Genomic DNA, 27,817 nt, shown 5'->3' on the forward strand with positions numbered 1-27,817 from the left:
TGTGATATGGTTCAATGATCAATCTATGTTTTTTTTTTGTTTTTTATGTCTAATTCATCATTCTACATGTTTTTGTTGACATATATGTATCAAAAATTAAAAATATATAATATATATATATATATATATATATATATATATATATATATATATTTTAAAAAATCGCTCCCGGATTCGTTGCCAAACTGGGAGCTTCTAAAAATGGTCGCTTGCGCTCCCCTTTTCACTCCCACTCCCTGCTCCCGCTCCCGCTCCCAAGCAACATTGTATGGAATTAAATAGGTAAAAGGATATATGATGAAATATTTTTTTGGTTAACATAATATTTATATGAAATTAAATCGGTAGAATTTAAAATAACTCAATGATTTTGATTTTTTATTTTTTTATTTGTTTGGTAGAATTTTAAAATACCTCAATGATTTTGATTTTTTATTTTTTTATTTGTTTGGTAGAATTTAAAATAACTCAATGATTTTGATTTTTTATTTTTTTATTTGTTTGGTTGGATTTATGGTTAAGAAAATTAAATATAATTGTGTTTTAATGATAATTTTTCAAAATTGTTTTTGGAGCACAATTATATTTAAACAAAAAATATTTACTAAATCAAAGGAAATAAAGTTATTTTTCTTTTTTCATGTTTATATATATTATTTTCTAAAAAGTTACTAATTTATAGTTAACTTGTTAGATAAATAATTTGTTGTATGTCATGACATGGTTATAGTATTGACATCTAATTTGACATTTGTTTGTTCCAAAGCAACATAGTATGTAGTTCATGGTTTAACATTATCACAATAAATACCTATGGGGAGTGTGATGGTGAGTAATATTTATTTTAACTTCAAATTCAAATTTATTAAGTTAAGTTTAAATCTTTCAAAATGCAATTTTTTTAATGAAAAATTGAAAATTTATTTACACTGAATATATATATATATATATATATATATATATATATATATATATATGTGGGAAATCTAGAGTTGAAATGAATCTATATTAATCATACCTATAGTTATAGACATATACTCATGTCATTTTGTTTTGCATATTTTTAATTTTATTTTCAATATAGAATGTGTATAATAAATTATGTAAAAAGAAATGTTATTATAAATATCAAGTTTTTATATATTTATTAATTAAATGTATATATGAAATTTTGAAATATTATAGTTATGATCCGTCATTTCTTTTGATAACATATTTTATTATATTTCGTGTGTGTGTGGTGTGTGTCTTTGATATATTTTATAATCTCTTTTCATTTTAAATTTTTAATTTGATATAGATAAAAAAAATTTTATTTGTTTAAATCATCCATGGTTAACCATGGTCAACCATTGTCTAATGTCTAATTGTGACAATGATTGTCTTGATTTGTTGTTAACTGTTGTTGGCTATTGTTTACTGTTGTTAAGTGTTGTGAAGTGTTGTTGGTTGTCTTGATATGTCTCTACGGTGAACCATGATCAACGATGGTTAATCATGCTTGACTATGTTCAACCATGGTCAATGTATTTATGGTCAACCAAAATCAACCATGGTTAACCATGATCAACCATGGTCAATGATGCTCAACCATAATTAACCATGGTTGAATTTCATCAACCATGATCAACATTGATTAAAATCTATTTCATCATGATCAACAATGATGGTCAACCATGGAAAATCATGGCCAACGATGGTCAACCATGGTCAACCATGTTATATAAAATCAAACATGGCCAACCAAGGTCAATCATGGTAAACCATGGTCAAATGTCGTATTGTGACAAAGATTGTCTGGATATGGAAATCAACCATGGTCAACCACTGTCCAATGTCAGATTGTGACAAAGATTGTTTCAATATGAAAATCAATCATGGTCAACCGTGGTCCAACGTCGCATTGTGACAAGGATTGTCTTAATATGGAAATCAACCATGGGCAGCCATATTTATTTTAGGGTTTATAATTTTTATCCATTTGGTTTATTATTCCCCTAGGTTCATAATATCAATCGCTTAGGTTATTTAATCTAAGGGTTCATATTCTTAGGGTTTAATATTATTCACACAGGTTTATAGTCTCTTGTGTTTTTAGTATTAATCCCTGGGTTTATTATTCCATTGGGTTTATAATATCAATCATGGTCAACCATGGCCAACCATGTTTTATAAATTCAATCATGGTCAACCATATTTTATAAAATCAATCATGTTCAACCACGGTCTAACATCGCATTGTGATAAAGATTGTCGAAATATGGAAATCAATCATTGTCTCAACCATGGTCCAACATCGCATTATGACAAATATTGTCTCAATATGATATTCATGGTCAACCATGGCCAACCATGGTCAATCATGGTCAACCTTGGTCAACCATGTTCAACCATGTTTTATAAAATTAGACATGGTCATCCATGGTCAATCATGGTCAACCATGGTCGAACAATGCATTGTGACAAAGATTGTCTTGATATGAATATCAACCATGGTTAAGCATGTTCAACCATGACCTAACATCGCATTGTGACAAGGATTATCTCAATATGAAAATCAGCCATGGTCAACCATGTTTATTTTAGTGTTTATAATATTAGTCCATTGGGTTTAATACTATTCCCTTCAGTTCATAATCCCTTAGGGTTTTAGCATTAGTCCCTTGGGTTTATAATATTAATCCCTTGGGTTTATAATATCAATCATGGTCAACCATGGCCAGTCATAGCCAACCATGGTCGAATGTCGCATTGTGACAATGATTGTCTTTATATGGAAATCAATCGTGGTCAATCATAGCCAGCCATGGTCGAATGTCACATTGTGATAATGATTGTCTAAATATGGAAATCAACCATGGCCAATCATAGCCAACCATGGTCAACCATGGTCGAATGTCGCATTGTGACAATGATTATCTCAATATGGAAATCAACCATGTTTAACCATGGTCCAACATTGCATTGTGACAAAGATTGTATCGATATGAAAATCAATCATGGTCAAGCATGATCAACCATGTTCCAACGTTACATTGTGCCAAGGGTGGTATCAATATGGAAATCAACCATGGTCAACCATGTTTATTTTAGGGTTTATAATATTTATCTTAGGTTTTATATACCTTGGATTTATAATTTTTATCCCTTAAGTTTATAACATCGATCCTTAGGGTTTATTAATCTAAGAGTTCATATTCTTAGGGTTTAATGTTATTCCCTTAGGTTTATAATCCCTTGGATTTTTAGTGTTAATCCCTAGGGTTTATTATTCCCTTGGGTTTATAATATTGATCATGGTCAACCATGTTTTATAATCCCTTGTGTTTTTAGCATTAAGCCCTGGGATCTTATTCCCTTGGGTTTATAATATAAATCCCTTAGGTTTATTAATCTAAGGGTTCATATTCCTAAGGTTTAATATTATTCACTTAGGTTTATATTCCCTTGTTTTTTTACTATTAACCCCTAGGGTTTATTATTCCCTTGGGTTTATAATATCAATCATGATCAACCAAGGTCAACCATGTTTTATAAATTCAATCATGGTCAACCATAGTCCAACGTCGCATTGTGACAAAGATTGTCTCAATATGAAAATCAATCATTGTCTCAACCATGGTCCAACATTGCATTGTGACAAGGATTGTCTTGATATGAAAATCAATCATGGTTAAGCATGGTCAACCATAGTCCAATGTCGCATTGTGAGAAGGATTATCTCAATATGAAAATCAACCATGGTCAACCATGTTTATTTTAATGTTTAGATTAAACCTTGGGTTTAATATTATTCTTTTGGGTTCATAATCTCTTTGGGTTTTAGTATTAATCTATTGGGTTTATAATAGCAATCCCTTGGGTTTATAATATCAATCATCGTAAACCATCGTCAATCATAGCCAACCATGGTCGAATGTCACATTGTGACAATGATTGTGTCAATATGAAAATCAACCATGGTCAACCATGGTCCAACGTCACATGGTGACAAAGATTGTCTCAATATGAAAATAAATCATGGTCGAGCATGGCCAATCATAGTCCAACAGTGCATTGTGACAAGGATTGTCTCAATATGGAAATAAACCATGGTAAACCATGTTTATTTTAGGGTTTATAATATTTATCTTAGTGTTTATATATCTTGGGTTTACAATTTTTATCCCTTGGGTTTATTATTCGTTTGGTATTTTAATATCGATCCCTTGGGTTTAATAATCTAAGGGTTCATATTCTTAGGGTTTAATATTATTCCCTTAGGTTTATAATCCCTTGGTATTTTAGTATTAATCCCCGGGCTTTTTTATTCCCTTGGGTTTATAATATCGACCATGGTCAATCATGGTCCAATGTTGCATTATGACAAATATTGTATCAATATGAGAATCAACCATGGTCCAATGTCGTATTGTGACAAAGATTTTGTCGATATGAAAATTGATCATTATCAAGCATGGTCAACAATGGTCCAATGTCACATTGTGACAAGGATTGTCTCAATATGAAAATCAACCATGGTCAACCATGTTTATTTTAGTGTTTAAAAAATTTATCTTAGGGTTTATATACGTTGTGTTTACAATATTAGTCCCTTGGGTTTAATATTATTCAACCATAGTTAATCATGGTCAATCATGGTCCACCGTCGCATTGTGACAAATATTGTCTCAATATGAAAATCAATCATTGTCTCGGCCATGCTCTGATACCACATTATGACAAATATTGTCTCAATATGATAATCATCATCAACCATGATCAACCATGGCCATTCATGGTCAACCTTGGTCAACCATGGTCGAGTGTCGCATTGTCACAAAGATTGTGTTGAAAATAAATCGTGGTTAAGTATGGTTAACCATGGTCCAAGGATTGTCTCAACCATGGTCAACCATGTTTATTTTAGTGTTTATAATATTTATCTTAGGGTTTATATACCTAGGGTTTATAATATTAGTCCCTTGGGTTTAATATTATTTCCTTGGGTTCATAATCCCTTGGGTTTCTAACATCAGTCATGGTCAACCATGATTGGATGTCGCATTGTGACAATGATTGTATCAATATGAAAACCAGCCATGGCTGACCATAGTCCAACATCATATTGTGACAAAGGTTGTGATGATATGAAAATCAATCATTGTCAACCATGGTCAACCATGTTTATTTTAAGGTTTATAATATTTGTCTTAACAATATTATTTTAGGGTTTATAATATTTATCTTAAAAATATTAAGAATACTTATCCTAACCATGCTTAACAATATTAATTAACAATATTTATATTAATATTTAAATAACCATGTTTATATTGTTAATAAAACAATCTTAATAAATTATTATTATTTATTAAGATCGTTTATTATTTATTAAGATTGTAAATAATAATAATTAGATATTTCATATTATTATTTATTTATTAATTATTAATAATGAATTAATTAATTATTTAACGAATTAATTATTCATTTAATAAATTATTGAATGAATTAATTAATAATGTTATTAAATTTAATTAGCAATAAAAATAATATTATTAATTAATAGTAGTAGTAATATTAATTATTAATAATAATCATAATTATACGCTTTCGACATATATCAATTAGATTTAGTAATATGGTTGTGATAGTTGTAATTTGTAATTGACTAACTTTACAATTGAATAATATTTTCTAGTTTTAAATTATAAATTATAAAATAAGAATTAAAAATGAAATAAGACTTAATTGAAATTTATTTTTTTAAATAATTAACTAATTTATAATAAATTGGGAATTAATAATAAAAATAAGGTTTATTATAAGAAAATAAGAATTAAAAAGAATAAAGAATTAAAATAGAGCTAATTATAATCAAAATTGAAATAAGATTTAATTAAAATAAGAAATGAAAATTAATAGTAAAAAAATAAGAATTATTTGATGAACCACACTTGTTGGTTAGAAACAAGTCGATCAAAAATTTCTCTTATGTGATTTCTACCGAAAGACTTTGCTTAATTATTTGACAATTAAATCTTTTTAATAATTTAATTAAGAAGAAATGAAAATTAATAATAAAAATAGAAATTACTTGAATTTTTATTTTAATAATCCAAATAATAAAATAAGAATTAGTTAAATAAACCAAATTTAAAAATTAATGATTTGAAATAAATTGAAATAAGAATTAATTAAAAAATAAATAATCTAAAAACATAAATAAGAATAAAGAGAATGAAATAAAAATTAATAATAAAAAAATGTATTAATTGAGAATAAGAATTAATTAAGTTTTAAAGTAAGAAATAATAATAACTAAAAATAAGAATTGAAAATTAAGAATTCAAATAAGAATTAATAGAACATCAGAATTAATAACTAATAATGAAAATAAGAATTAGATGAAACTTAATAATTAAATAATTTAAATTAAATAAGAGAAGATTAGTATAGCCCTTCCACAAGGATCATATACAGAAATCAAGAAATGGTCCAAATTTCTCGATTTTCTATTTCTTTATCTTATTTTTTATCTTATCTTCTCTCCTGAGCTACTCCCAGAACTCCTTGGGATGATAGAATCTATCAACTTTATGATACTAATATGGTGGAAGACGAAAAATACTTCCTCTTAGATTGCCCGATTCTTACTCACATCTGCTCTTATTTCCCTAACATCTACCATACTTCCAATCTTCTTGACTTTTTAAGTCAGCCCATCTATAGTGAACTTGGAGCTTTTCTTTCCCTTCTTTTTTATTATAGGAATAAGATTTTGAAGAATCGTAGTTAGATTTATTTTTTTTCCAAGGTCCGATAGATTGCATTGGTCTTAGTGGACATTAATCCTCCTCCTCATCATCATCATCATCAAGAATTAGTTAAATTGAAAAAAATCTAAATTAAAAATAATTGATTAAAATAAGAATTAATTAAAAATTAAAATTAATAATAAAACAATTTAAAAATCAGAATTAAAAAAAGGATATAAATTTAAGCAAGGATCCATTGAAAATTTAATAATTGGATAATAAATTAATTTAAAAGAGGAGTAATATTGAAAATTGATATTTGGAATCCTATGGGGATTTGGTTTGATGGTGATTGGTGCATTGTTAAGGCACTCCATGCAATAGGTCATTGGTTCCAATCCCCTATTGGTGCTGATTTAGAAAAAGAAAAATGATATTTAGAAATAATTACACATTTACAACTTTTAAAAATTGGAGCAAAATTCCTTAAATATCTATTTGGTGAAAGGCATGTTTCACTCATTAATAAATTTAATATTTTTGTATATTTTATCTTGACCAAATTTATTCTTTATATGTTAATCCAACGAATACTTAGTTAATTTTATCCTATAAAAAGACTCATTAGCACTCGTTTACTCACAAAATCTCTTTGGCCTCTGATGATGGATGGAGTAACCATTTGAAATGTTGGACAAATCAAAATCCATTACATAGTTATCTTATGGAAATATCCAACAATAACATTTTTTGTTTGCTAGGTTATGAGTCATATGATTATTGGCACACCTAACATGTGACTTGAGTAGCCATGACCCAAGGTCATTTAAGCCATCAAAACCACTCAGGGATCAGGTTCAAAACCACCCGAGGATCACACCTAGGGCCTACCATGGCTAAATTTGTTTTCCACAAAGTTTCGAACTGGTGATATTTACACCATGAAGTACCTTAACATAACACCCCATCACCATAGACTCGATAAATATCTCTTAATATCAAGGAGTAAATCATTTTCTAATATTTTAATTAATAAAACAAATTCTTAATTAAAACATTATTGATCATGAATGTTATTAATAAAAAATAATAAAGCTAAATTATTATTCAAAGATGAAATGATGAAAAATGTAAAAAAATAATGTTAAAATCTCTAAATTTTCTCATTTTATAAAAGAATAAAGAAAATGTGTAACTCCACTCAAATGTGTGTGTGTGTGTTTCAAAATGTAATTTTTTTTATTACAATTTAAGATATATATATATTTTTTGCCAATTTTTTTTTATTATTAATTTAGCCAAAGATTATGACATGTACGCCCATAATATGTTGATATTCTAGCCTCACTTCTACCAGATTTGTTGGCGGGAAGAGTGGCATAAAAACTAATTACAAATTACCAAAATTCACTAAGAATCCAAAAACAAAATGACCAAAGTGACCAAAAGAATTCTAAGATTAAAAGATAGCCCACCAACATTACGGGATGAGAGGATTCCCTTCTATAGGAATAACTAGAACTTTCCCCAGAGAATCTAGAAACTTGTGTTCTCCATGAACATGAAACTCTAAATGTGAAATTATTTCCTCCATCCAGTCCATGCGCTCTACCAATCGTTGACCTCGTCTAAGTGACGCCAATCGATCTAGTATGTTCCACTAGTTTTGTTCTAAATCATTCATGAAGCTTATAGAATTGTTATGGTCATCATGGAAGTCTTTCACGAATTTTTCCAACAAATGGATGATACAATGCATCTGAGAATCCATAAAGTCGAAGGGGGGGAGGGAGGAGAGAAAAACATGGCCAAGACAAGGGCCTAGTAAACATCCACCTCCATTCCGCTAACACCCCCTCCCACTAGGCTTTCTCTCTATGATCCACTCATTGTCTCCACGGTCTTAGACCCCTCCTTGCTCTACCTCTTGTCCTGATCATTTTCCACTTTCCTCCAGCACTTATGAGATAGCACCCTATCTTTGGCACTATATAGAAGTGCGACATTATCTCTGTTGCCTTGGGACGAATCATGGAATTACCCCAATACCAAGCCTGGGCCATTAATGAAGGAAACAAATCTTGTCTTAGGCTACCCCAATGCACTACCTGAAACCCACTACAAAACAACACTGGAATACTTTCATTCATAATGTTTGTGCCAATGAAGTTGACAAGATGCCTCTCAGGTTAGAAAGGTGGCACACAATTCATAATAAGTGAACCCAACATCAAAAATATCGTATGTCTGAAAGAAATACTACATCCGGTGAAAATTGACTTAAAAGGACCACCCACAGTGAAGACACACAGACAGGATCATCCCCGAAATATAAGACAGGGCATGCCACACTTGGAAACTAGATAACCCCTGGCTCCAACATCTAGCTAAGGCCTTATAAAATCTAGACCAGACTTCTGGGCACCTAAGGGGTAGACCAAACAGTGGAACTCCCTCCACCACTTAGGAAGAAATATATCCCTAATAAAAACCCATGGATAGACAATGAAGCTTACCAAAATTCCATGCACATTGTAGGTTCTAACCCTATATAGAAATTACCTGCAAATAGATTCTTAAGAAAATAAAAAAATACAATGGCAAGAACATAAAATATACCTAAAGGTTTTCTCTTGGAACCCAATTCGGTAAAACCAGATTGAATTTTTTCATTATTTTCCTTTCAATGTTACAATACATTATATACATGTTGAAGAATTCATAAACCCCAATCCATTGAACCTGGATTAAAACATAATCGTAGTTCCCTTGACCGGCTCTACAAAATTCCATGGGAAAAACCCATCATGTCCAAAACCATGTGCAAAAACCATGTGCGGAAACCATGCACAAAACCATGGGTAGGTCTGCCCCCCATATTTGTGACCACCCCCCTGCTATGTCCATTGCAACGTAACAGTGCCTAGGGCTAGTCGTGGAAAGAATATAAGTCATACCCAAAATTCTCCCACTTGTTTTTTTCTTTTGACGCAAGTGGTCGTAGGAGTGCACAACCATTAGTCCTAAGCTACAACACCCATTGTTTTTCTACACAAGGAAAACTTCTAAATGCTCATATAATTTCCAATACGTCTGAAACATGCTTCAAAGTGTCAACCTTTACCAACGACACCTTTTTTTCTTCAACCATATCCCTCACAAAATGATATTGAACATCAATGTGCTTTGTCTTAGAATGATAAGTAGGTTTCTTTGCCAAGAAAATTCCACATTGGTTGTCACAGTATATCATTATAGCTCATTGTACCAACCCCATACTTGAACATAATATCTGCAACCAAATTGCTTCCTTTGCTTGCATGAGTGGTTGCCATGTATTCAACCTCTATAGTTGAAAGTGCCAGCACAGAATGTTTCTTGCTCATCCAATTGACTGCTCCTCCAAATAGGTTATACACATACCCACTTATAGATCTTCTCTGATCTAGATCTCCAGCCTAGTACACATCAACAAATCCATGTATGTTCAAAACTCTGTCCAATCCTAGTTTTCCTTTGTAGAAAAAACCATAATCACTAGTGCCACACAAATACCTAAAAACTCTATTCATTGTTGTCCAATGCTTCTTCCTTGGTTTTGAAATAAATCTTCTCAATAAACCCACTGCATGTGCAATGTCTGGTCTGGTACAGACCATTGCATACATCAAACTACCAAAAACACTTGCATATGGAACACGGGACATGTCCTCTTCCTCTTCTTGTCTCTTAGGACATTGTTTAGCAGATAATTTTACACCTTAGAGGAATAGGAACTTTCACCAGTTTACTATCCTACATATTAAACCTCTGCAATATTGTCTTGACATACTTCCTATAGTTTAACTAAAGCTTCCTCTTTACCAGATCTCATTTAATTTCTATGCCCAAAATATAGTTTGCATCACCAAGATCCTTCATGTAAAATTTAGAGGAAAATTGGGTCTTCAAATCCTCGATAATTTCTTTGTCATTTCCAATCAACAACATATCATCCACATGCAATATCAAATAAATAACATGATCATTAATTAATTTACATAGTGATCCGCTTTGCTCCTTGTGAATCCAAGTCCCTGTATATATGTATTACATTTTTTATACCACATCCTTGGTGACTGTTTTAAGCCATACAAAGACTTTTTTAACTTGCATACCGATTATTTTTTACTCTTCACCATAAAGCATTCCAGTTTCTTCATGTAGATCACATCTTCCAGATCCCTGTGAAGAAATCTTGTCTTCACATCCATCTATTCTACCTCAAAATCAAAAGCACTAGAAATAGATAAAAGGAATCTAATAGAAGTTAACTTAGCAACACGACAAAAAATATCACCAAAATCAATTCCCGACACCTAGGAATAACCTTTTTCTACCAACTGAGCTTTGTATTTCTCCACCTTTCCTTTTTCATTCATCTTCTTCTTAAGCACCCATTTTCTCCCAATGGGTTTCCTTCCAGCTGACAACTCCACAAGATCCCAAGCCTCACTTTTGTCCAAGGATGCCATTTCTTCAACCATAGTCTTTTTCTATATTTTTACATCCTCTAAATCCATGTTAGGCATGCAATCCCCGCACAGAATGTTTTGGGGCTCAAAGCCAAAGTTTTGAGTTTTATTGTTGTAAAGACTCCACGAATTGTGAGCGTGAAGCGCAAATTGTATATTAGATTCATAGGGCTGTCTGTCCTAAGTTTTGAATGTAGTGTCGGCCTACCCATGGTTTGCGGACCATGGGATTGTATAAATAGAGCGAGGCTCTAAGCTGTAAAAAAAGAAAGGAAGCAATAATAGGGATGGATAGAATAAGATAGTGAGCATAAAGCAAGAGTCTAAGTATCTTGGGTCGTAGTAGTAGGAAGAGGCTCTGCAGCTGAGTGTGCAGAGGCCTAGTAGAGTCTGCAGCTGAGTGCGCAAACCCCTGCAACTGAGTGCACAGGGTAGAGTTGAGTCTATAACAAAAGGAAGAAAATAATAAAGAGAAGTTTTATCTGAATTCCGTGTATTTGTTCTTAAGTTATTACATGTTTGATATCATTGGCAATTATACTATTTATTTACTGCGCACACTTATATGAATTGTGAATATTGTTAAGTATAACTGAAAGCGTACAAATAAGTTAAGTTAATCAACTAATATCGGGCTACAAGTAAGGACTTGGGTAATAACACTGTTCAGTCCTCGAGTAGGGTTGCGTGAAGGCAACATCTCAGGTTGCGAGGTATGGGTAAGCGCACGTAGCGACCGTGGACCACTTGAAACCATCATACATCTCCAGGGTGTGGAAACCTGGTTCTAGCACCCTCCCATACTACTTCGAGTGAGACCTCAGTCCGCGCTCCGTGGACTATTGCCAAAAGGGCTAGTAGTACTGGGATTTGTTTGGCTGAATCACCTTCGAACCTGGGTCAGGCCCCACTATGCCAATAAATGGTTCTACTGCTAAGACTGGGATCTGCATAAGGGATGTCTGATGTCGTGTCACTAGAATCCAACAAAGAAAGAAATTGAAGGGTGGTTTGACAAAAAGATTCACAAGTTCGCGGCGCAGGAAAATAGGAATCCGCGAGTATCGAAGAAACAATGGTTAGAGCGCTACTTATATATGGAAATCCATGAACTTTTCTTCGCATTCTTCCCCTTTGAGTTGTACGAGTGGATCGCAAAGCTAGCATACAGTCAAGGAAGGTGTAGGCTTGAGAAATCGATTGTGTGGACTCTATAATTGGTGCACAGACTACAAGTGTCAGAAGATAATATCACGTGCGATCTGGACCATTGGATCGATTGAATTATAGGAGGATTTATCACCGAGTTTGTGGTAGATACGACCATCAGCTACAGCGAGGCAGAACGTCGCTTCCTCAAGGGACCGCGAGGTAAGTACATTAAATCATTGAACACTTGGATCAAAATGTTATTGTGTGAAAAGTTGGTTATGCAAATAAATTGATGTTTGGGACTACGCGAAGTGGGAGGATCTACAGAAACAAAGGTAGCACAACGATAGAAAATAACTCCTTCATTTTGCCGCGACGAGAAAGTGAGGAAGAGCTCGCGAAAGTTTCTCCGAGAAGCGCGATCAGTCTGATAAGGCAGAAAATTCCACGCATACCACCCCCACCTACACCACCACTAGTTTCACCATCGTCACCCCCATCTCCACCCACACCACCTCCACCAGACCTATAGTTCAATATGGCGAGCGCAATAAAACTGTCAGTATTCAAAGGGGTAGGGAACGAAGATCCGGACCAATTTTGGTTCGTAGTAAAGGTTGTATGGGAAGCACAAGGAGTCATGGATGACAATATAAAGAAGGCAACGCTGGTAACTGCATTGTAGGATCGCGCACTAACATGGTACATTAAGCATTCTAATGACCATCCAAACGCGGGGATCGCAGATATCCAGGCCACATTGAACAGGGAATTTAGCAGGCCAAAATCAGAGACACAATCGATTATCGAGTTTAAGGAAATCACGATGCTTCCAGGCGAGACCCCATGGGATCTAGACCAGAGACTAAATAGTATGATTCGCGAAGCCAACATGACCTTGACGGATGGACAACATCGCGCATGGTTTGTAGCATCACTGACACCGCATTTAAGGATGACGTTGTCACAACAAAAGCTATCCACCCAAGCCGAAGATTTGGAGATTGCAATGAGATTGCACGAGACCCCAACACAATATCCTGGCCTAGAAGTCCAACAAATCCACACACAACTGCAAAATTTGTGTCTGGAAATGTAGAGTTTGAAAGAGGACAGGACAACTCAGCCAGAGACGCGCGAGGAGGTATGGTGCACAAAATGAAAAAGCCATGGACATGACAAGGACCACTATCTAGTTTTCATGAGTTGCTTGGTGGGAGGAGGGTCGATGCCATTAAGACCAGAGGCACAAGTAGGGCCGAGCGTGGCGCCTGCATTATGGTGCGCGATTTGTCAGATAGGAGAAAAACACACTACAGATAACTATCACCTATTACAGAAGTATACGCAAACGTCCCAACAATTGTTCTATAATTTATGTAGGTTGATAGGTCGTGATGGGTGCACCTGCAGAAGTTACAAGCTGATGATGGATCACATTCCTGCCTATAGAGTGCAGACCAAAACATGAGCCCTCGATCGAAATGCAGTGATGGTTCTGCTGGATTTCAGGGGCACACACGAGGTCGAGGTGGAATGGGACTAGGAATGGGTCGCAGACAACTAATTTCTTACAATTGCAGAGGGCCAGGGCACTATGCCGTCGATTGTATGAATCCGATGAGAGCATCATGTTTATACTGTACCCAATTCAATCATGAGATGGAGGACTACCCTACACTGATAGCGAGGTTGCACGACAAAGGAGTACTCTAGCCTCCCCCGACTCATAACCTACAAATGATGAGGTTTGAGCCATGCGAAGAGGACCCAAATGTAAACATAGTGCTTCGAAGTGGTATCACAATCGGAGATGACAGAGGTAAGCAGCATGAAGAAAGTGTGTGGGTTCGCAAGGCTCCTACAAAGGAACCTGGATTTGATTTTGAGCGTGCGAAGGAGACATTCATGGAAGCTAAGAAGAGCTTCACAGAGGCCTCCACTTCAAGTAGTAAGGATCAACTAAAACTAGAGATGGATCCTTCAATGCTCACTACCTTTCTACAGACATGTATGAAGTTGTTGCTCGAAAGCAAGGTTGTGAAAGGACTGTAGGAAATTATCACTAGGTGCGTTGAGTTAGGAGAGCTATGTGTAGTACGAAAGCTCGGGAAACATACATCGTAAACAGGAAGGGAAATGAGATTGACTGTGCAAATCGGTGAGTATGAAATGGATCAAGTAATTATGGATCTAGGATGGACACGAATGTATTGCCAAAGTATACATGGGAGTGCATGGGTAGACCTGCGTTACAATGGTCTCTATTCAATTGTGAATGGCAAACCAACAGAAGATCCTATCGATGGGAAGATTGCATGAGATAACAGTAGATATCAAAGGTGTTAGCGCGCTAGCAGATTTTGAAGTGATAGAGGTTATCGATGACAGCAATCCCTATCCCACGCTATTGGGCATAGATTGGACCATTGATATGAATGGAGTCATGAACCTGAAGAAGCGCAAAATGATTTTTGAGAAAAAGTCACTACGCGTAGTAGTACCGCTTGATCCTGCTGAGGGAGCGCGATACACAGAATCGGTGCGCGATGATGATAGTGATGACGATCTAAATTGTATCTACAAGATAACTGTGAGAGAGCAAGATTGGGTGAATCCAACAATAGATGGTAGAGTTTCGTGGGAGCACAATAGCTCCTGCACTTCGGATTCGGACGAAGAAGTAGAACGATGGCAGAACTAGTTACACAGGTAACCACGCTAAATTGCAACATGATGATAAGGTCATTACGTTGTGTAGAAACAAAGTCAAGGGATCTTCCCTTGTGTGATGGATTGACATCGGTGGATGAATTCCTGAACAAATTTGGAAGCGAAGTTCTAGAAAAACAATGGTTTGATGCTCTAAAATGGGCACGGCGCGAATGCAGAAGGGGGATGCTTATATGATTTGGAAAACCTCAGCTACTAATGAGAGCCAGTTATGAAGGTAGAAACAACTTTCACACCCACCTTTTCATATGGGTATAGACGTATGGAACACAACCCGCACAAACACACACTGCTCCCATGATAGAAAACAGGAACAAAACGCAGAAGCAGGAAAGATGAAGCACGCCAAAGATTATCCGCGGGGAAGCCTTTGACAAGGTGTTTGAAGTACTGAATAGGGTCCACCATGTGAAACACACTAACTGGGACCTGCGTGTAACAACGGTTTGATGGGCCTATAGGACCATGTGTAAAACTCGAACCGCGAGAGTAATCCCAAAGATGCGGGATGAAGTAGGGATTGTAATCTCTGAGGAACATACAAAGTCGAGTCTGCATGTAACAACACTCATAGATTCGATAGTGTGCAAAGCCTAGAATGAATAAATCATGCAACCATGAGAAACAAAACATATAAGACTTCGGGAAGAAATTCGACGGGGAAACTTTATACTTCGCGAACTTGAAATGACCAGGTACGGCTAAGGGAGAAAAACGCTTTAATGGACACAGAGGTCAAGAGGTTGGAAAATGAAATAAAGGAAGCATTTCTCGTCGATAAACCAAGGATGGAAAGGCAAGGTACGTACGATCATACTAACAAATTGGAGGACTATCACTGAGAATTGGTTTGTCTACTGCCATGGCTGGGACAACATATTGCCAAATGCAGTAACCAGGGTAACACATTGCAAATAGTAGAGTGTGCAGTGCTGATCACCACAATGGCAGATGAGGATTCTGTGCGAACCATGAAAAAGGACGGGATGGAGTCCCACACAAGTGGTGCGACCACTTGACTAGCTAACAGGCTTAACACTCTAGGTAGTTGAAAGGGAGCGCGAGACTATAAAATATTCTGCCTGGGAGCTACGCGATATTAGAAATTCACGCAAAATCAAAGCATCACAGGGCTCGTGACTACGCATGGAGGGCTGCGCTGCCACACGGGTTGGCTGGGAAGTGATCATTGGTGTCACTATTCATGACGCGATGTCCAATTTGAGGCCAAATGGAGCGGGCGGCGGGCATTTAAGACACGAGTTATGGGCAAGATTTGGAAAAATCTGCTGCCAAGAAAGAATTAATGGCCCAAAATTGGGGGGAACGGTTGAATTCGAATTCGAAAGGCACTATAAAACTCATAGAGCTAGCCAGCAAACAACACTTGGTCATTTGAGAATTGAGCATTTGAGCAAAGCATAGAGTGTTGAGAGCCAAGCGATAATTAAGCCCCTAAGTTCGCGAGAAACAGAATACAGTATAGAGATGATGATGACCACTAAGGATGGGTTGGGAGTTGAAGAGGTAACCGTTGGCGAGGCTGCGTAGACCCAAATGGTGGGGGATGTTCCAGAAGGTGCCGGGGTGGTGACAGAAATCCCCAAATCACTGCGAACACTGTGGCCCAAGAAAGATAAATAGGTAATGGGTCTAGTACGCATGTCCCCGAGGAATCCGTGGCACAACAAACTATCCATGGAAGAAAAGGGGAAAGCAGTCACAATAGAAACTGACGAGGAAGAAGAAGACTTGCAGGCCCTAATTGTCACAACATAGGAAGAAGAAGACATGGAGGAGGATGTCCAATCGTTGCGCTCTGCAACAAAACTACCAGCATATGTCCCTCTGCGTAAAGGGAAAACCAAAGTACCAAAGGACCTGGATGAAATGAAAAGCTCGCTCCAAACCCTGCTCCTCCCGACGGTATTGTATTTGAAGGCATGCACCTAAGCCACGTGCCAACCATGAAATTCGAAGACTGGGACCTCGCTGACAGTGAGAAGTTCCCACACCTAGAGACCAGGAACTTAATGAAGCAGAATACCGAGGGGGCATTAATCACGTTAGAGCCACAAAAATGGCTACGTGGTGTGGAAAAGGCTGGGTTGCTACACTTGTTATGGGTACCACATTCCACTGCACACCCATCACCATTTTCATCATTAGGCAGCTACTCTGCCTGGTGCATGATGGGTACCTATGGCTGGAGGAGCTTATTCCCTTCACGACAAACCTCATTCATCGTATTTCTCGACTCCCCTATAAAGGAAAGGACCCTGCAGCTATAGCCAGAAAAGGTAGTGATTTGGCTCTCGTAGAAGCCATGAAGGCAAAGTATAAGTTGGAGAAGAAAAAGAGGGGCTACACTATCTCCAACATCAAGGAAAAAGTGGTGGGCATAGCCACCCAACTCCTGGTCGGCAAAGTGATGAGGAAGTGTCGCGCCGATGAGGTACTGCCTCCAGTGGTCACACTAGCGAGCAGTGCGCAGAGGGGGTCCAGTTCAATTGGGCCAAATTCCTCTGCAAGGAATTTTTTCTAAACTGTCATGAAGCCCAGGAGCAGGGTAAGACCTTCCACTACGTGTGGTTGCTCTTATCCATCTTGCTGGTAGCAGGAGAACTGCTGGAGGATAGTCAATTTCCCAACATTGACAGAGAGTTACCAGAGGCCGCGAAGTACGCTTCGCTCTAGGCCACCAAGGACGCGAAATGGATTCGCGACAAAAAAATTTCTGGGTACTCATGGAGGTGAGCATCCGGATGTGGATCAACAGGAGGCCGCGCCTGTCACCTACGGTGCACAATAGTTTGCAGAGTTTTGCAGACTTCAAAGCCGATATGCACAACATCTATATCATGGCGCGGAAGGATCCAACGAAGCAGTGGATGAAGCTACCATTTGTAGCCATTGACGACGTGATCTTTACTATATTGGAGACATGGCCTCCCGAGTGGCGCACCCCAGATTTGGCGAAACTAGAGAAAGTGACAGCACAGAAAAGGAAGGATGATGCCAAGCTGCACGTCACCCAACTGGCCGAGAGAAGGTGGAACGAAAAAGCGGCAGCTGAGGTAAGGGCAGTGCACAAAGCAACACAGAAAGCCGCGAAGTAGAAGAAGGCCGCAGAAGTAGCAGCAGCAGTGTAGGCAACAGAGGCAGCAACAACACCCGTAGACGAGGGCCAAGAAATGTCCTCAAGGCGGGAGGCAGAGGAAACAGAAATGGCAGAAGGGAGCACGGACCCAAAAGCTGTGTCCACATAGCTAAAATGGTTGCGCATCGCAGAGAGATCAGACCCAAGGAAGAAGGTCAAGGCCTCGAAGCTGGCCATTGACCCGATCACCTTAACCGAAGGTGATCTCCATGACATCAGCGAGATGGTTCGTGATGTCACAAGTGAAGCGCTTCAAGAGTTTATGACAAAGCACCAGACTGTGTTGGGGGCCCTCAGGGTGTAGCTACAAGAGTTACAGGTGCGGCCCCCTCAGGAAGGTACCCTATCTACCCACGTCGCAGTAGGCACTTCAGCAGCAGAGCAGATGCTACGCGCAAGGATGGCCAACACAATAGTGTTGCCAGAGGGAGCATTAGTATCGTCAAATGCGATGGATTGGTTGTCGATTAGCATGATGAAAGTCCTTGGCCTTAATCTAGCTTCCTTTCCCCGAGAAACACTATACAAGCTATAAGATGGGATCACAACAGAGCTGCGTGCTAGAGAGAATTAAGCGATCCAAGTTCTTAGCGAACAAAATATCAACATGGAGTAGCTCAGCTTACAGTGTGACGATTTGGTGTCACAGAACCAACGGTTGGTGCAGACAGTAGATGACACTTGCCGACGCGTCCCAGAGCTAGCTATTGCAGCAGATCTATGGGTAGAAGTGTGGATCCACAGTTTGGTAAGTGGATTTTATGACGCGACAGAAGAAACAACAAAGGTTTAGCTGGAGCTGAACCTTCAGATTGCCGAGCTGCGGTTGAAGGCGTAGCCTTCCACTCCCTCAGAAATCAGAGAACAACGTGCCAGTGCTATTGCAACAGGGTTGGAAGATATTGGCAGTGCAATGTGTGACTGTACGAATATGTTGGAACAGGCACTGGAGGTCCTCACGACTTTGTAAGAGGATCCCAACATCCAGCGGCTAGAGACATAGGCGCACGAACTCCAGTAGCAGTATGACTGCATCAGAGGAACTACGCAGAGAGTAGTCCTTACTCAGCGGCTTGCAAGGATGCAACAAGCGAAGGAATTAAAAGAGTAGGTGGACACAGTGCGCCATAAGAAAGCAGTTCTCAAAGCGTGCGTTCAACCATGGATTGAAGAAGCCTTCACAATCACGACATATATTGAAGGGAATCTCATGCAGATTCAAGGGATGCATGCACAGATGCAAGATAGCATGCCAGAAACAGAGGTCTCTGAAGAGAGGATGCAACAGGTTCAGCAAGCAACAACTTAGTGCATTGTTGACATCAAGACCATTCGGGACCAGCTGGAGGGACTCCACGCCAATATTTCCGTGCCAATAGAGTGACTCGAGGGTGAGTCACGATGTTTGTGTTGGGGCTTGTTGGGCATGGTATCCCCCCACAACATGTTTTGGGGCTCAAAGCCCAAGTTTTGAGTTGTTAGTGTTGTAAAGACTCTATGAATTGTGGGCGTGAAGCGCGAATTGTATATTAGAGTCATAGGGTTGTCCGCCCTAAGTTTTGAATGTAGTGTCGGCCTACCTATGGTTCGCAGACCATGGGATTGTATAAATATAGTGAGGCTCTAAGTTGTAAAAAAAAAGGGAAGTAATAATAGGGATGGATAGAATAAGAGAGCGAGCATACAGCAAGAGTCTAAGTATCTTGGGTTCTAGTAGTAGGAAGAGGCTCTGAAACTGAGTGCACAGAGGCCTACTAGAGTCTGTAGCTGAGTGCACAAACCCCTACAGCTGAGTGTGTAGGGTAGAGTTGAGTCTATAACAGAAGGAAGAAAATAATAAAGAGAAGTTTTATCTAAATTCTGTGTATCTGTTCTTAAGTTATTACATGTTTTATATCATTGGAAATTATATTGTTTATTTATTGTGCGCACTTATATGAATTGTGAATATTGTTAAGTATAACTGAAAGTGTACAAATAAGTTAATTTAATCAACTAATATTGGGCTACAAGTAAGGACTTGGGTAATAACATTGTTTGGTCCCCGAGTAGGGCTGCGTGAAGGCAGCATCTCAGGATGCGATGTACATGTAAGCGCGCATAGTGACTGTGGACCACTTGAAACCATCAGACATCTCAAGGGTGTGGAAACCTAGTTCTAGCACCCCCCCCATACTACTTTGAGTGAGACCTCAGTCCGCGCTCGTGGACTGTTGCCAAAAGGGCTAGTAGTACTGGGTTTTGTTTGGCTGAATCACCTCCGAACCTAGGTCAAGCCCCACTAAGCCAAAAATCCATTACCTCCCTGACATTTCTAGGATCATCATCAGTAATAGATAAAGAAAAATTTGAACATAAAGAAGATGGACTATACCTCTTTGGTTTCCTTCTCTCTCAAACTAGTCTCCTCAAAAAGGGATTTTGTGGCTTTTCCTCTTTTAATTAATGTTCTTTTGTAGAGTCTGATTCTTCCTCCTTCAACTCAAACTTCATCTTCCGTAGTTCCTTTTCCTTTGGTATGACTTCATGTTTAATAACATATTTCACCTCTCTAAACACCACATCTCGGTTGTACATAACCTTCTTTATTTCTAGGTTCCATATATTATAACATTTTAAAGCATCCTTATACCCAATAAATATGCACCTTTCAAATTTACTATCTAACTTGGTTATTTTCTCCTTTGGAACATGTACATATGCATTGCAGCCAAATACCCTAAGATGTGAGAGAGATGCTTTCTTACCGGTCCATACCTCATATGGAATCTTATCCTCTAACATTGATGAAGGTGATATGTTAAACAAGTAACATGTAGTATCCACCGCCTCAACCAAGAATTCATACCCTATTGCAGCGCCACTGAGCATGCTTCTTACCGTTTCCATCAACGTCTTGTTAATTCTTTCTACAACTCCATTTTTTTGAGGTATGTATGAAGTATTTTTCTACTGTGTTATACCACACTTCTTATAGAACTCTTTGAATTCCTTCTTGTATAAATCTCCACCATTATATGTCATTAACACCTTAATGTTCTTCTTTATATGATTTTCCGCCAGAGCCTTGAATTCTTTAAACCTTTCAAAGACTTCAAATTTCTTCCTGAGGAAATATATCCATGTATTCCTCAACAAGTCATCTATAAATGATACATAGTACACATATTTATGTAGAGATGGAACTGAAACAGGTCCAAACACATTATTGTGCACAAGCTCTAATATCCATTTCGCCCTCTTAGCACTAGAGGGGAAACTCACTTCATTATACTTCCCATATACATAATGTTCATAGAAATATAAAACTAGGGAGAAATTAGACATACCTTCTACCGTACCATTATCCTGTAGTATTCAAAGGCCCTTCTCTCCATTGTGTGTCAATCTTTGATGCCACAACATAGCCTTTTCACCAAAGATTACAAGATTTTATGCTCCACTTTCAGGAACAATAGAACTATTTCACCCATCAATAACAATGCTACCCAAAAATTTGTACAAAGTCTTGATTAGAACTCCCCTCATCAGTACTAGTTCTCCCAAAACCATCTTGCAGATATCTTTCTTAAACATTGTTTTTACACCTGCAACATCCATCTTGCTTACAAAAATTAGATTTCTGACCAATCGAGGAATGTGTAGAACACCAAGAAGTGTTCTAATCCTTCCACCTTACAACTTTAGCTTGAATTTTTTGCATCCTATGAGTCTAGTATTCTTTTCATCTCCTAGGAAGACATCACCACCATCATATTCTCATACTCACAGAACCACTCCCTAAGGGGAGTCATATGAAAGTATGCACCCGAGTTAATCAACCATGCCTCATGATCTACGTGTGTACTTGAAGACTGCAAGTACACATCCCCAACTTCATCTGAGGTATTTTTTGCCTCTATGGAAGGAGAAACATCATATCCCTTTCCTTTCTCAAGATTTTTAGATCTACAATCCTTTTTGTATTGCCCTTCTTTCCCGCATTTTCAGCATACCTTTACAAATTTTCGTGGATATTTAGATCTCCCTCTAGATTTAGATCTCCCACTTGAGGACTTATTTCTATTTCTATTATGGGACCATCCTCTTATAGACAAGGCATATCCATTCTAGCTCTAAATATTTTTTTGTCTCATCTCCTTTGACAACAAGGATGAGACTATTTCGTCAAACTTCAAGGTAGTTGTGTTTCTACCTATAGCAACAACCAGATTATCCCATGAGTCTGGTAGAGAACACAACAAATTGATGCACTTATCTTCATCTAAATTTTTAATATCAACAGATAACAACTGACTTACCACAATATTATGTAGGCATTATTATGCATGTGTTGTCCTTGATGCAAACTCACTTGTAACAGAATAAGTATATGGTAACTAGAGAAATCTACAGGTCAGATCAGAGGTGACAGAATGATGGAATAGAATAATGGTTCAAAGGTTTACAGATCAGAATCAAAATCTTGATACGGGATATTATTGGAATTATGGTACATGTGTTGTCCTTGATAGAAACTCACATATATGATAACCAATTGTATCCACAGGTTAATTCATAAATGGTAAAGTGATGTATGATGGAAACTCACATTGTAACAGGCCAATTCAGAGGTAATAGAGTAATAACACTGAAGAACATGATGATGGGACAAAGGATTGCAGATTAGAATCAAGAAATTGAGGAAAGAGAATGTTTTAAGTTGTATATGTTGTTTAACTTAGTCCAAGTCATATATACACATGAGTACACAGAATAAAAGGCGCGTATACGTATGCACACAGTTTCACAGAAGGAAAAGCACATATGGGATGGAAAATTAAGTTTAAAGAATACCAAGGGTCCATACCATGGTATTAGACCACAATATTGAGCGGAATAATGGTTACTTGATCCCGTCTAAGAATACCATAGGTTCTAAGTGTTGTTTTGGTGCATAGTATTGACAAAGGCTTAATAAATACGGAAGAGAAAATCAAATGGATAGAAGTACAAGTGAAAGGGTTTTTCATGAATACTTCTATCTGAAGTATATTTTATGTTGTAATGGTTATGGTTATGATATAGATTTGAAATATCTTGTGCACCCTTGGATACAATGTTGGATCATGATCATGAGACTTGAAATGACTTATCTTGTATGATCTGACAATGGATAGGCTAGATCTGAATGCTAATGCATGTTTTGTCTTTTAAATGCTATGATCTGGGTATATATGAAGTCTTGAAAAGCTATGAAGTTATAAGTCATTATTTTCAGATCTATACACAGGTTTGCCTCGGTGAAGGCACATATACACGTGGATTCGGCACTTCCAAGTAGCGTATGCAGAGGAAGGGCATGTTGTTCAGAAATTACTGATCTATCTAATCAGTACTATTTTTGTCAATGATGTCTTCATTAGATATGAAGTTAAACTAATTGTATAAGGAGAGTGAATCTGGCTTACTGTTTGATTAATTCAGAAGGGTGATATTTGTTGCTATCTATTTAGAACTCTGTAATACGACAGTAGGTCTTCAGAATGTGACTGGTTGGTAAAGTTTTTGGTTCAAAATTTTTATGATTTGGTATCTTTAGAGGTATATGTAGGTTGGGTTATAGAAAGTAGTGTATACACATAGGTTGTCCTCATTGAAGTAGCGTATACATTCTGACATATGATTTTTGAGGTTGTAGTTGGTTCTGGTTGTTGATGCAGTGTTCTAAGTTCAATTCTATGTACTAGTTACAGTGATCTGACTGTTCTAGTTGATTGGTTGATTCTTTATTAAGTGTCGGTTGATTGGGTTTTGAGTGAATGGTTGATTCAGTTGTATCAGAAATTTACAACTGGGTGATTCAATTGTGTCAGAGGTTTCAGTGATTGTTTGATTCAGTTGTGTCAAAAGTTTCAATGATTAGTTTATTTAGAAATAGATGATTGGGTTTCAGTTATGTCAGAGATTGATGATTGAGATGAATGTGTTACAACGATAAATTACAGTTTTATTTTTGATATTGTGCTTAAGTGATGATAATGGGTCTAGTATGAAAATTTGATGAAACATGGCCTACAAGTTATGATGTGTTGAAGCAGGTGGATCCAGTATGAAAATTGATGAAACATGGTCCATGGAGGATGCTAAGGGTTGGATCCTTCAGTGAGGAAGTTGAAGCTTCCTGCCAGTAGTAGCTGGTGATTATATTAGGGGGTTGGAGCTCCCTTCCAGTAGCATCCGGATAACGAGTGAAGGTGGTAGCCTTCTGTAGGTCGGCGCCTATGTACTGGTAAACATATCAGCCAGTACAAGAGCTAGGGGGTTGGAGATCCCTTCAAGTAGAATCTAGAGAAAAAGTGAAGGTTGTAGCCTTCTGCAGGTGGGTGCCTGCATACCGGTATGAGTCTGCACCAATACAATATTGTAAACAACTTTTTTTTTATATTAAAAAGAAGACAAAAACGACAACAACAAGTGGTTTTCTCTCAAATTGATATTCCACCTTAAATATTGGTTTTCATGTGTGTTTATTATGTTTGATGATTTATTTATTACAGCGCATGGTTATTGTTTATCTAATGTTTAATAAAGTACTGATGCATTGGCTAAAGACAAACATACGATGAATTAAGAAAATCATAATTTCACTGGAAAAACACTAATTGTCTTAAGAACAATCACGTATACACGTAGGTTCCTTTCAGTAAAGTCGCATATAAAAATCTGAATATGAAATGTAAAATGTTATTGACTTGAAAATACCAACTCTCTCACCCTCCCCCCCCCCAGTATTTTTCCCAACAAATGGTATCAGAGTGGGTCCCTTGGTATAAGCTTGAATGCTTAAAGGAGATCCGTTGTAACAATGGGAAAGAAACAAAAGAAGGAAGCACCTCAAAAGAAGAAGACATCTCGAAGGAACAATGACAACATGAGAGACGATTAGCTACTAGGTGGAAGCAATTATTCAAATTCAGAATCACTTCATATTGAAGATGAACAAGCAAAAGAATTATCAACTACTAATTTTTGGTCCTCTGGTGATACATTTCTCTGTTCATGCAATATTGAAGATATTGAATGTGGCAGTGAAACAACTGAATTTTCTCTTATGGGTGAAAGTGAAAGAAATCTAATAGAGGCAAAAGTTAAAAGGCTCAGAGATAATATTAGAGATCAGCAAGATCTATTTGATAAAAGGAAATGTACCTATAAAGAAGAATTTACCATATTAAAAACTCAGTTGCAGGAAGGAAACAAAATAAGTAAGCAGTACAAAGAAAAGGAAGATCAATGTCAAAGGTTGCAGGATGAAGTGACATCATTAAGAAATCAAGTGAATGAAAACGACACAACAACCAAGGAACTTATAGAAAGAACTAGTTACTGTAAAGGTCTTGAAGCTGAGGTCGTCTCTCTAAAACAAGATCTTGAAAATTCAAATAAGAAGAATGAAGAACTACTCAAAGCATTTGAAGAACAAGAAAATGAGGTTTAAATTAAGACAACAAGTGGAAGAAGGAAGAAAAATTGAAGAAATCATGAAGAAGTAGTATCTAGAAAAAGAAGAGCAATATCAGGTTGAGGTAAATATCCTAAAAGGTAAATTAGAAGAAAAGGATAAAATTTTACGATTTCAAGATAGTACTAATATTTTGGATGTTATTCTTAGTAGTCAAAGGTCTCCTACCATCAAAACTGGTCTTGGTTTTCATGAAACTGTTAAAGGTGAATCTAGCTCACAAACTGAGGCAAGGAATTCTAATGCAAAATATGAAATGCTCAACAAGGAGATAAGAGGTCAACCCCATTAACAACCAAGGAAAGAAACTCTTCAAATAAAATCATTTACTCCTAACTATGGAAGTGTTAATCGATTCTTTCCTCTGATGAATAACGTTGAATGTTCTATCTGTCATAATTTTGGACGTTACAGTTAGGTGCATAAGTATAATGTTTCAAGCTAATAACCATCTCACAGAAATATCAATAGCTGTTAGGTACTTTTTTCTTGAAATATGTTTGGTCACAAAGCCATTGATTGCTATAGAAGGAATATGAAACATATAAGATGTTATGCTTCTAACAAGTTTGGGAAATAGTGAAAGAATGCAGGGACAAGTCTATGGATCGTCATAGAAAATATGGTAAGAAAAAAATAAGCACATTTATATTAGAAAATATGAAAAAGATGAATCCACCAAGAATCAAGAAAAGGGATATTGGATAAGGTGTGGTCGTTATGTCTTCTCATTCAAAGAGAAAGATGAATTTTCTCATCACATGACTGGAGACAAGAGTAAAGTGGATTCTCTAATGAAGAGCCATCATGATAATGATATTCTTGGAACTGATGTTTCAACAAAAGTTCTAGGACCAGGTATAGTCAAAACAGACTCAGGGGGAACTGAATGTATGAAATTTCAGTGTTCCAATTTTCATACGCGGATCGTATGAAGACAAGTTGCGTATATACGTGAGTTTGAAACTACACAGTCACATATATGTTGGTTTGATGAAGAAGCAGTGGGACAGACTCAGAAAAAGGGTCTGATATGGTTCAAACAATTATCAATTGTCTTTTCTGTTTTGATGGTTGATGATTATAGTCTGTGGATGTTAATTTAGAATTGCTTTTGACCCTCATAAGTTGTTTATGACTTGACGTATTACTATTTGATGATGATGCCTTGATGATTCTTACTAATATATGCAATAATCATATCTGACAGTGAACAATTGGCATAGGAACAGGGGGAGAATATGCTATGCTTCTAATAATGCATTGTTGGCATTATGTTTATAAGTCTTTGGTACATAATGATTCTTATCAATGGTGAGGATGCTTATTTTGTTGAAGTGTTTAAAGGATGCATCATGTTATGCTGTGATCATGAATTTCCTATGATGAAATCATATATGATACTTTGTTTGAGACACTTAGTTGTTTTGATGATTCTGATCAGATTTGTAGATGACTCTTTTGATGATGCATATAGTTATGTTTCTTACATGGTGATCTTCATAAGTTCAAGGAGAAGAACAAAGCTTGAGTACACATCTTCATTATTTGATGATGTTAAGTGTCACTCATTTCTGTTATGTTACTGCCATCATGCCTTCAAAGATGCATAAATTTCATAGGGTGTAGTTATGAATGAGGATTCCTATAGTTCTTGTATATCACATGGTATATTGGTTGAGGATTATTGCACTTGATGGTATCAAGAAAGTTTGAAAAAATGACTATGAGCTCATGGTTTTCCTTTCACATTAATGAGAAGCTAAATACATATTTCTATCTCTATAATAGATACATGGATGATTACTTAAGTTTCATATTGGTAAATATTTTTGGTTGGCTGAGAATGATGTTATTGCAGGTTTCATGAAGATGTAGCTATTTGAAGACATGGCTATTTGGAGACATGACTTAATTAGTCACATAATGATGATGACTTCTTACTTTATGATGATAGGTTTGATACTCACATATGTTGATTATCATGGTTGATGCTTATCAGATGTGGGATATT

The 27,817-nt window shown here is 36.8% G+C and overlaps 1 non-coding gene across 1 annotated transcript; it reads left to right on the plus strand.

Annotated features, from left to right (window-relative positions):
• Nucleotides 1–6,384: 6,384 nt before the first annotated feature.
• LOC149204101 (U6 spliceosomal RNA) lies at nt 6,385–6,490 on the plus strand. Its single transcript, XR_016253207.1, has one exon. It is a non-coding gene; the product is annotated as a U6 spliceosomal RNA (small nuclear RNA).
• Nucleotides 6,491–27,817: the final 21,327 nt, after the last annotated feature.

The sequence above is a fragment of the Pinus tabuliformis genome, chromosome 1_2 (assembly GCF_031772625.1).
Source record: "Pinus tabuliformis cultivar Carrire ecotype Pingquan chromosome 1_2, CPIR1, whole genome shotgun sequence".
NCBI lineage: Eukaryota > Viridiplantae > Streptophyta > Pinopsida > Pinales > Pinaceae > Pinus > Pinus tabuliformis.